The sequence below is a fragment of the Neolamprologus multifasciatus genome, chromosome 15, assembly GCF_963576455.1.
Source record: "Neolamprologus multifasciatus chromosome 15, fNeoMul1.2, whole genome shotgun sequence".
Lineage (NCBI taxonomy): Eukaryota > Metazoa > Chordata > Actinopteri > Cichliformes > Cichlidae > Neolamprologus > Neolamprologus multifasciatus.
The window spans coordinates 28188697-28196692 of record NC_140453.1 but is presented as its reverse complement, the minus strand read 5'-3'; the positions used below and the strand labels follow the sequence as shown (position 1 = coordinate 28196692).

The window sequence follows — 7996 nt, the reverse complement described above, 5'->3', positions numbered from 1 at the left end:
GTGTTGCTGCGACGGTGTGCAGCCTGTTGTGTTGCTGTGTGACGGTGTGCAGCCTGTTGTGTTGCTGTGACGGTGTGTAGCCTGTTGTGTTGCTGTGACGGTGTGCAGCCTGTTGTGTTGCTGTGTGACGGTGTCCAGCCTGTTGTGTTGCTGTGTGACGGTGTGTAGCCTGTTGTGTTGCTGTGTGACGGTGTCCAGCCTGTTGTGTTGCTGTGACGGTGTGCAGCCTGTTGTGTTGCTGTGTGACTGTATGTAGCCTGTTGTGTTGCTGTGTGACGGTGTGCAGCCTGTTGTGTTGCTGTGACGGTGTGCAGCCTGTTGTGTTGCTGTGTGACGGTGTGCAGCCTGTTGTGTTGCTGTGTGACGGTGTCCAGCCTGTTGTGTTGCTGTGACGGTGTGCAGCCTGTTGTGTTGCTGTGTGACGGTGTGCAGCCTGTTGTGTTGCTGTGACGGTGTGCAGCCTGTTGTGTTGCTGTGTGACGGTGTGCAGCCTGTTGTGTTGCTGTGTGACGGTGTCCAGCCTGTTGTGTTGCTGTGACGGTGTGCAGCCTGTTGTGTTGCTGTGACGGTGTGTAGCCTGTTGTGTTGCTGTGTGTAGCCTGTTGTGTTGCTGCGACGGTGTGCAGCCTGTTGTGTTGCTGCGACGGTGTGCAGCCTGTTGTGTTGCTGTGACGGTGTGCAGCCTGTTGTGTTGCTGTGTGACGGTGTGCAGCCTGTTATGTTGCTGTGTGACGGTGTCCAGCCTGTTGTGTTGCTGTGACGGTGTGCAGCCTGTTGTGTTGCTGTGACGGTGTGTAGCCTGTTGTGTTGCTGTGACGGTGTGCAGCCTGTTGTGTTGCTGTGTGTAGCCTGTTGTGTTGCTCTGTGACGGTGTGCAGCCTGTTGTGTTGCTGTGTGACGGTGTGCAGCCTGTTGTGTTGCTGTGTGACGGTGTGTAGCCTGTTGTGTTGCTGCGACGGTGTGCAGCCTGTTGTGTTGCTGTGTGACGGTGTGCAGCCTGTTGTGTTGCTGTGCGACTGTGTGCAGCCTGTTGTGTTGCTGTGTGACGGTGTGCAGCCTGTTGTGTTGCTGCGACGGTGTGCAGCCTGTTGTGTTGCTGTGTGCAGCCTGTTGTGTTGCTGTGACGGTGTGCAGCCAGTTGTGTTGCTGTGTGACGGTGTGCAGCCTGTTGTGTTGCTGTGTGACGGTGTGTAGCCTGTTGTGTTGCTGTGACGGTGTCCAGCCTGTTGTGTTGCTGTGACGGTGTGCAGCCTGTTGTGTTGCTGTGTGACGGTGTGTAGCCTGTTGTGTTGCTGTGACAATGTGCAGCCTGTTGTGTTGCTGTGTGACGGTGTCCAGCCTGTTGTGTTGCTGTGTGACGGTGTGCAGCCTGTTGTGTTGCTGCGACGGTGTGCAGCCTGTTGTGTTGCTGCGACGGTGTGTAGCCTGTTGTGTTGCTGTGTGACGGAGTGCAGCCTGTTGTGTTGCTGTGACGGTGTGCAGCCTGTTGTCTTGCTGTGTGACGGTGTGCAGCCTGTTGTGTTGCTGTGTGTAGCCTGTTGTGTTGCTGTGACGGTGTGTAGCCTGTTGTGTTGCTGTGTGACGGTGTGCAGCCTGTTGTGTTGCTGTGACGGTGTGCAGCCTGTTGTGTTGCTGTGTGACGGTGTGTAGCCTGTTGTGTTGCTGTGTCGGTGTGCAGCCTGTTGTGTTGCTGTGTGACGGTGTGCAGCCTGTTGTGTTGCTGCGACGGTGTGTAGCCTGTTGTGTTGCTGTGACGGTGTGGAGCCTGTTGTGTTGCTGTGACGGTGTGCAGCCTGTTGTGTTGCTGTGTGTAGCCTGTTGTGTTGCTGTGACGGTGTGCAGCCTGTTGTGTTGCTGTGTGACGGTGTGCAGCCTGTTGTGTTGCTTTGACGGTGTGCAGCCTGTTGTGTTGCTGTGTGACGGTGTGCAGCCTGTTGTGTTGCTTTGACGGTGTGCAGCCTGTTGTGTTGCTGCGACGGTGTGCAGCCTGTTGTGTTGCTGTGACGGTGTGTAGCCTGTTGTGTAGCCTGTTGTGTTGCTGTGTGACGGTGTGTAGCCTGTTGTGTTGCTGCGACGGTGTGCAGCCTGTTGTGTTGCTGTGTGCAGCCTGTTGTGTTGCTGTGACGGTGTGCAGCCTGTTGTGTTGCTGTGTGACGGTGTGTAGCCTGTTGTGTTGCTGTGTGACGGTGTGCAGCCTGTTGTGTTGCTGTGTGACGGTGTGTAGCCTGTTGTGTTGCTGCGACGGTGTGTAGCCTGTTGTGTTGCTGTGTGACTGTGTGCAGCCTGTTATGTTGCTGTGTGACGGTGTGCAGCCTGTTGTGTTGCTGCGACGGTGTGTAGCCTGTTGTGTTGCTGTGACTGTGTGCAGCCTGTTGTGTTGCTGTGTGACGGTGTGCAGCCTGTTGTGTTGCTGTGTGACTGTGTGCAGCCTGTTGTGTTGCTGTGACGGTGTGCAGCCTGTTGTGTTGCTGTGCGACGGTGTGCAGCCTGTTGTGTTGCTGTGTGACGGTGTGCAGCCTGTTGTGTTGCTGCGACGGTGTGCAGCCTGTTGTGTTGCTGTGTGACGGTGTGCAGCCTGTTGTGTTGCTGTGCGACTGTGTGCAGCCTGTTGTGTTGCTGTGTGACGGTGTGCAGCCTGTTGTGTTGCTGCGACGGTGTGCAGCCTGTTGTGTTGCTGTGTGACTGTGTGCAGCCTGTTGTGTTGCTGTGCGACAGTGTGCAGCCTGTTGTGTTGCTGTGACGGTGTGCAGCCTGTTGTGTTGCTGTGTGACGGTGTGCAGCCTGTTGTGTTGCTGTGTGACGGTGTGTAGCCTGTTGTGTTGCTGTGACGGTGTGCAGCCTGTTGTGTTGCTGTGTGACGGTGTGCAGCCTGTTGTGTTGCTGCGACGGTGTGTAGCCTGTTGTGTTGCTGTGACGGTGTGCAGCCTGTTGTTTTGCTGTGTGACTGTGTGCAGCCTGTTGTGTTGCTGTGTGACGGTGTGCAGCCTGTTGTGTTGCTGCGACGGTGTGTAGCCTGTTGTGTTGCTGTGACGGTGTGCAGCCTGTTGTGTTGCTGTGTGACGGTGTGCAGCCTGTTGTGTTGCTGCGACGGTGTGTAGCCTGTTGTGTTGCTGTGACGGTGTGCAGCCTGTTGTGTTGCTGTGTGACGGTGTGCAGCCTGTTGTGTTGCTGCGACGGTGTGTAGCCTGTTGTGTTGCTGTGACGGTGTGCAGCCTGTTGTGTTGCTGTGTGACTGTGTGCAGCCTGTTGTGTTGCTGTGTGACGGTGTGCAGCCTGTTGTGTTGCTGTGTGACGGTGTGCAGCCTGTTGTGTTGCTGTGCGACTGTGTGCAGCCTGTTGTGTTGCTGTGTGACGGTGTGCAGCCTGTTGTGTTGCTGCGACGGTGTGCAGCCTGTTGTGTTGCTGTGTGCAGCCTGTTGTGTTGCTGTGACGGTGTGCAGCCAGTTGTGTTGCTGTGTGACGGTGTGCAGCCTGTTGTGTTGCTGTGTGACGGTGTGTAGCCTGTTGTGTTGCTGTGACGGTGTCCAGCCTGTTGTGTTGCTGTGACGGTGTGCAGCCTGTTGTGTTGCTGTGTGACGGTGTGTAGCCTGTTGTGTTGCTGTGACAATGTGCAGCCTGTTGTGTTGCTGTGTGACGGTGTCCAGCCTGTTGTGTTGCTGTGTGACGGTGTGCAGCCTGTTGTGTTGCTGCGACGGTGTGCAGCCTGTTGTGTTGCTGCGACGGTGTGTAGCCTGTTGTGTTGCTGTGTGACGGAGTGCAGCCTGTTGTGTTGCTGTGACGGTGTGCAGCCTGTTGTCTTGCTGTGTGACGGTGTGCAGCCTGTTGTGTTGCTGTGTGTAGCCTGTTGTGTTGCTGTGACGGTGTGTAGCCTGTTGTGTTGCTGTGTGACGGTGTGCAGCCTGTTGTGTTGCTGTGACGGTGTGCAGCCTGTTGTGTTGCTGTGTGACGGTGTGTAGCCTGTTGTGTTGCTGTGTCGGTGTGCAGCCTGTTGTGTTGCTGTGTGACGGTGTGCAGCCTGTTGTGTTGCTGCGACGGTGTGTAGCCTGTTGTGTTGCTGTGACGGTGTGGAGCCTGTTGTGTTGCTGTGACGGTGTGCAGCCTGTTGTGTTGCTGTGTGTAGCCTGTTGTGTTGCTGTGACGGTGTGCAGCCTGTTGTGTTGCTGTGTGACGGTGTGCAGCCTGTTGTGTTGCTTTGACGGTGTGCAGCCTGTTGTGTTGCTGTGTGACGGTGTGCAGCCTGTTGTGTTGCTTTGACGGTGTGCAGCCTGTTGTGTTGCTGCGACGGTGTGCAGCCTGTTGTGTTGCTGTGACGGTGTGTAGCCTGTTGTGTAGCCTGTTGTGTTGCTGTGTGACGGTGTGTAGCCTGTTGTGTTGCTGCGACGGTGTGCAGCCTGTTGTGTTGCTGTGTGCAGCCTGTTGTGTTGCTGTGACGGTGTGCAGCCTGTTGTGTTGCTGTGTGACGGTGTGTAGCCTGTTGTGTTGCTGTGTGACGGTGTGCAGCCTGTTGTGTTGCTGTGTGACGGTGTGTAGCCTGTTGTGTTGCTGCGACGGTGTGTAGCCTGTTGTGTTGCTGTGTGACTGTGTGCAGCCTGTTATGTTGCTGTGTGACGGTGTGCAGCCTGTTGTGTTGCTGCGACGGTGTGTAGCCTGTTGTGTTGCTGTGACTGTGTGCAGCCTGTTGTGTTGCTGTGTGACGGTGTGCAGCCTGTTGTGTTGCTGTGTGACTGTGTGCAGCCTGTTGTGTTGCTGTGACGGTGTGCAGCCTGTTGTGTTGCTGTGTGACGGTGTGCAGCCTGTTGTGTTGCTGTGTGACGGTGTGCAGCCTGTTGTGTTGCTGCGACGGTGTGCAGCCTGTTGTGTTGCTGTGTGACGGTGTGCAGCCTGTTGTGTTGCTGTGCGACTGTGTGCAGCCTGTTGTGTTGCTGTGTGACGGTGTGCAGCCTGTTGTGTTGCTGCGACGGTGTGCAGCCTGTTGTGTTGCTGTGTGACTGTGTGCAGCCTGTTGTGTTGCTGTGCGACAGTGTGCAGCCTGTTGTGTTGCTGTGACGGTGTGCAGCCTGTTGTGTTGCTGTGTGACGGTGTGCAGCCTGTTGTGTTGCTGTGTGACGGTGTGTAGCCTGTTGTGTTGCTGTGACGGTGTGCAGCCTGTTGTGTTGCTGTGTGACGGTGTGCAGCCTGTTGTGTTGCTGCGACGGTGTGTAGCCTGTTGTGTTGCTGTGACGGTGTGCAGCCTGTTGTTTTGCTGTGTGACTGTGTGCAGCCTGTTGTGTTGCTGTGTGACGGTGTGCAGCCTGTTGTGTTGCTGCGACGGTGTGTAGCCTGTTGTGTTGCTGTGACGGTGTGCAGCCTGTTGTGTTGCTGTGTGACGGTGTGCAGCCTGTTGTGTTGCTGCGACGGTGTGTAGCCTGTTGTGTTGCTGTGACGGTGTGCAGCCTGTTGTGTTGCTGTGTGACGGTGTGCAGCCTGTTGTGTTGCTGCGACGGTGTGTAGCCTGTTGTGTTGCTGTGACGGTGTGCAGCCTGTTGTGTTGCTGTGTGACTGTGTGCAGCCTGTTGTGTTGCTGTGTGACGGTGCGCAGCCTGTTGTGTTGCTGTGTGACTGTGTGCAGCCTGTTGTGTTGCTGTGTGACGGTGTGCAGCCTGTTGTGTTGCTGTGTGACGGTGCGTAGCCTGTTGTGTTGCTCTGTGACGTGTGCAGCCTGTTGTGTTGCTGTGTGACGGTGTGCAGCCTGTTGTGTTGCTGTGTGACGGTGTGCAGCCTGTTGTGTTGCTGCGACGGTGTGTAGCCTGTTGTGTTGCTGTGTGACGGTGTGCAGCCTGTTGTGTTGCTGTGTGATGTGTGCAGCCTGTTGTGTTGCTGTGCGACAGTGTGCAGCCTGTTGTGTTGCTGTGTGACTGTGTGCAGCCTGTTGTGTTGCTGTGACGGTGTGCAGCCTGTTGTGTTGCTGTGCGACAGTGTGCAGCCTGTTGTGTTGCTGTGTGACGTGTGCAGCCTGTTGTGTGCTGGTTCCCTCTGAGAACACGTGGACACGTCTGAGGTTTATTGTGTGTTGCATCTGTAGCTTATTAAACACCAACATCGGTGCTTCCAACTTTTGGACTCTGGAGTTTTGCTTTGCTGTGCAGCTTCTCAGCGTCGGTGTCAGGTTGAAGGTGAAAAATTGGTAATAGCGTCGTTTTGGCCACAGTGAGCTCTGATAAACCTGCTGCCCAACTAATCAACACTGTGGAGGTTTTAGCTGCTTTCAGAACGATGGAAAACGAAGCCTCCAAATGAATAATGATGCTGCTTTGTGCCCACTGGGTGTGGAAATGTGCAACAGTTGGCTTATTTACACAAGTGACAAAACCATTAATGAAAATGTCATTGATCTCTTTGACCTTTAAGGTTTGGATAAGCCGCCTCTTTCAGAGCCTTCTGAGCGTCCGTGTGCTGGTATGTGGGGCTTTGATGTTTAACTCACTGGAAAAAAACATCCAAAAATTATTGTTTTCCCATAATAAAAAGATAAAAACATGCAAAAACGTTTTAATTTGTAATCCAAATTACACATATACAAGGATTCAAGATATTAGCATGTCATGTTCAGAGACCACAGCCAAAAGAACAACAAGAGAAAAATACAATCTGTACATGTTTGAGTTTACAGTGAGTAGCCAGTTGAAGAGTACCAGAGAACACTAAGGCAAATCATCAGCAGACAGAAGAAAACATTGCCTTTTGTATTTAATCCACCACAGCAGAGTATCAAGAAGTATCTTTGCTACAAAACAAGGACTGATGACTTCCTTTATTAGCGATCAGCTGCATACGTTACATCGTGAGAAAAGCAAAACAAAAACAACAGAAGGAATCTATCTAAAGTCTAGCATTACTGTACACGTCTTCTCTCCAGCTTTGGAAAATCACACTTGCAAAAATATCCAGCTCCTCTGTGCAGCTCTGGGTCTTTGTTTCAAATCACCGTCAACGATGTTGCTCGTACAGCTTCACCAAGGTGGCACATCGGTGCTGAGTGTGCTGCGCCCTGCACTCAATCTTACAGTTTACTTCAATTATCTGATAATACTGGAAATCGGCTTCACAAAGCATAAGACTGGAGCTTTTATTAAAGTTTAGAGGTGAGACGCTGATGTCCACGGCTACGCTTTTTTGGTTGTTCGTGTCGCTAACGTGCAACTTCATCAGAGCCCATTAAAAATGTGGAGTTTGGTGAAACCCTGGAGCAGCTGATGATGGCTCCGCCTCACAGGCAAAAACTAGTCCTGATGAGTGAAATCAACAAAGGGCCCGCGGACGTCGATCACCAACGACCACGGTCACAGGACGGAGCGTGCGCTGTCACACAGTCATTTTCATTGTCTAAGAAGCCTGAAAGCAAAGTGGGTGAGTGACAGAGTGCACATTTAAATAAGCGGAGGGTGTGCATGAAGTGTGTGTGCTTCTGCAGTAAGGATTAAAAAGTATCCAGGTTACGTTATTTGGTCATCAGTAAATTATCTGAATATGAGACTGAGTGAGGCTGGTGACAGGACATATGTCCCACCTCTGCCCCTGCGACAGCTCCAGCTTTGCACTGATGGGCTGCAAAGTAGCTTGCAGAAGCGAAGAGAACACGCCGTGTGGCGTGAACAGAAACTAATACGCGTCTGAAAGTTTATGAAGTTTGTAAAACGATGAAATGGGCTCACAGACAGCAGCAGGTTCACATTAGTGGGCAGGATTCGCTCTGCTCTGAAACAGACGGCTGAGGGCTGAAGTGAAACCACAGCAGCTCCTGATGAGCTCTGATCATGTTTCCTCTTCCTTCTGCTGGTTCTTATGAAAAGCAGAGTAACGGGAGGTGACACGTTACTGTTTCAGCTTCTGTGGGACACAAACAACCTGTTGGCTTTGTTTTGGTCCTGAATGCTGAGCAGCTGCTGATGTGTTTGCTGTGTGTCTGTGGCTCTGCACAGACCTGCTAAAATACAAAGTTTTGTACAACTATGCGCAT

General features: G+C 53.1%; 1 protein-coding gene across 2 annotated transcripts in view; it reads right to left on the bottom strand.

The window, feature by feature from the left end:
* Nucleotides 1–6512: 6512 nt before the first annotated feature.
* The window catches only part of LOC146502341 (cadherin-2-like), a 109783-nt gene continuing 108299 nt past the window's right edge, over nt 6513–7996 (bottom strand). For both annotated transcript variants that reach the window (XM_085131829.1, XM_085131828.1), the window contains exon 16: nt 6513–7996. This exon is cut by the window's right edge and continues 1709 nt beyond it. The gene's annotated coding sequence lies outside the window, so the exon portion shown is untranslated.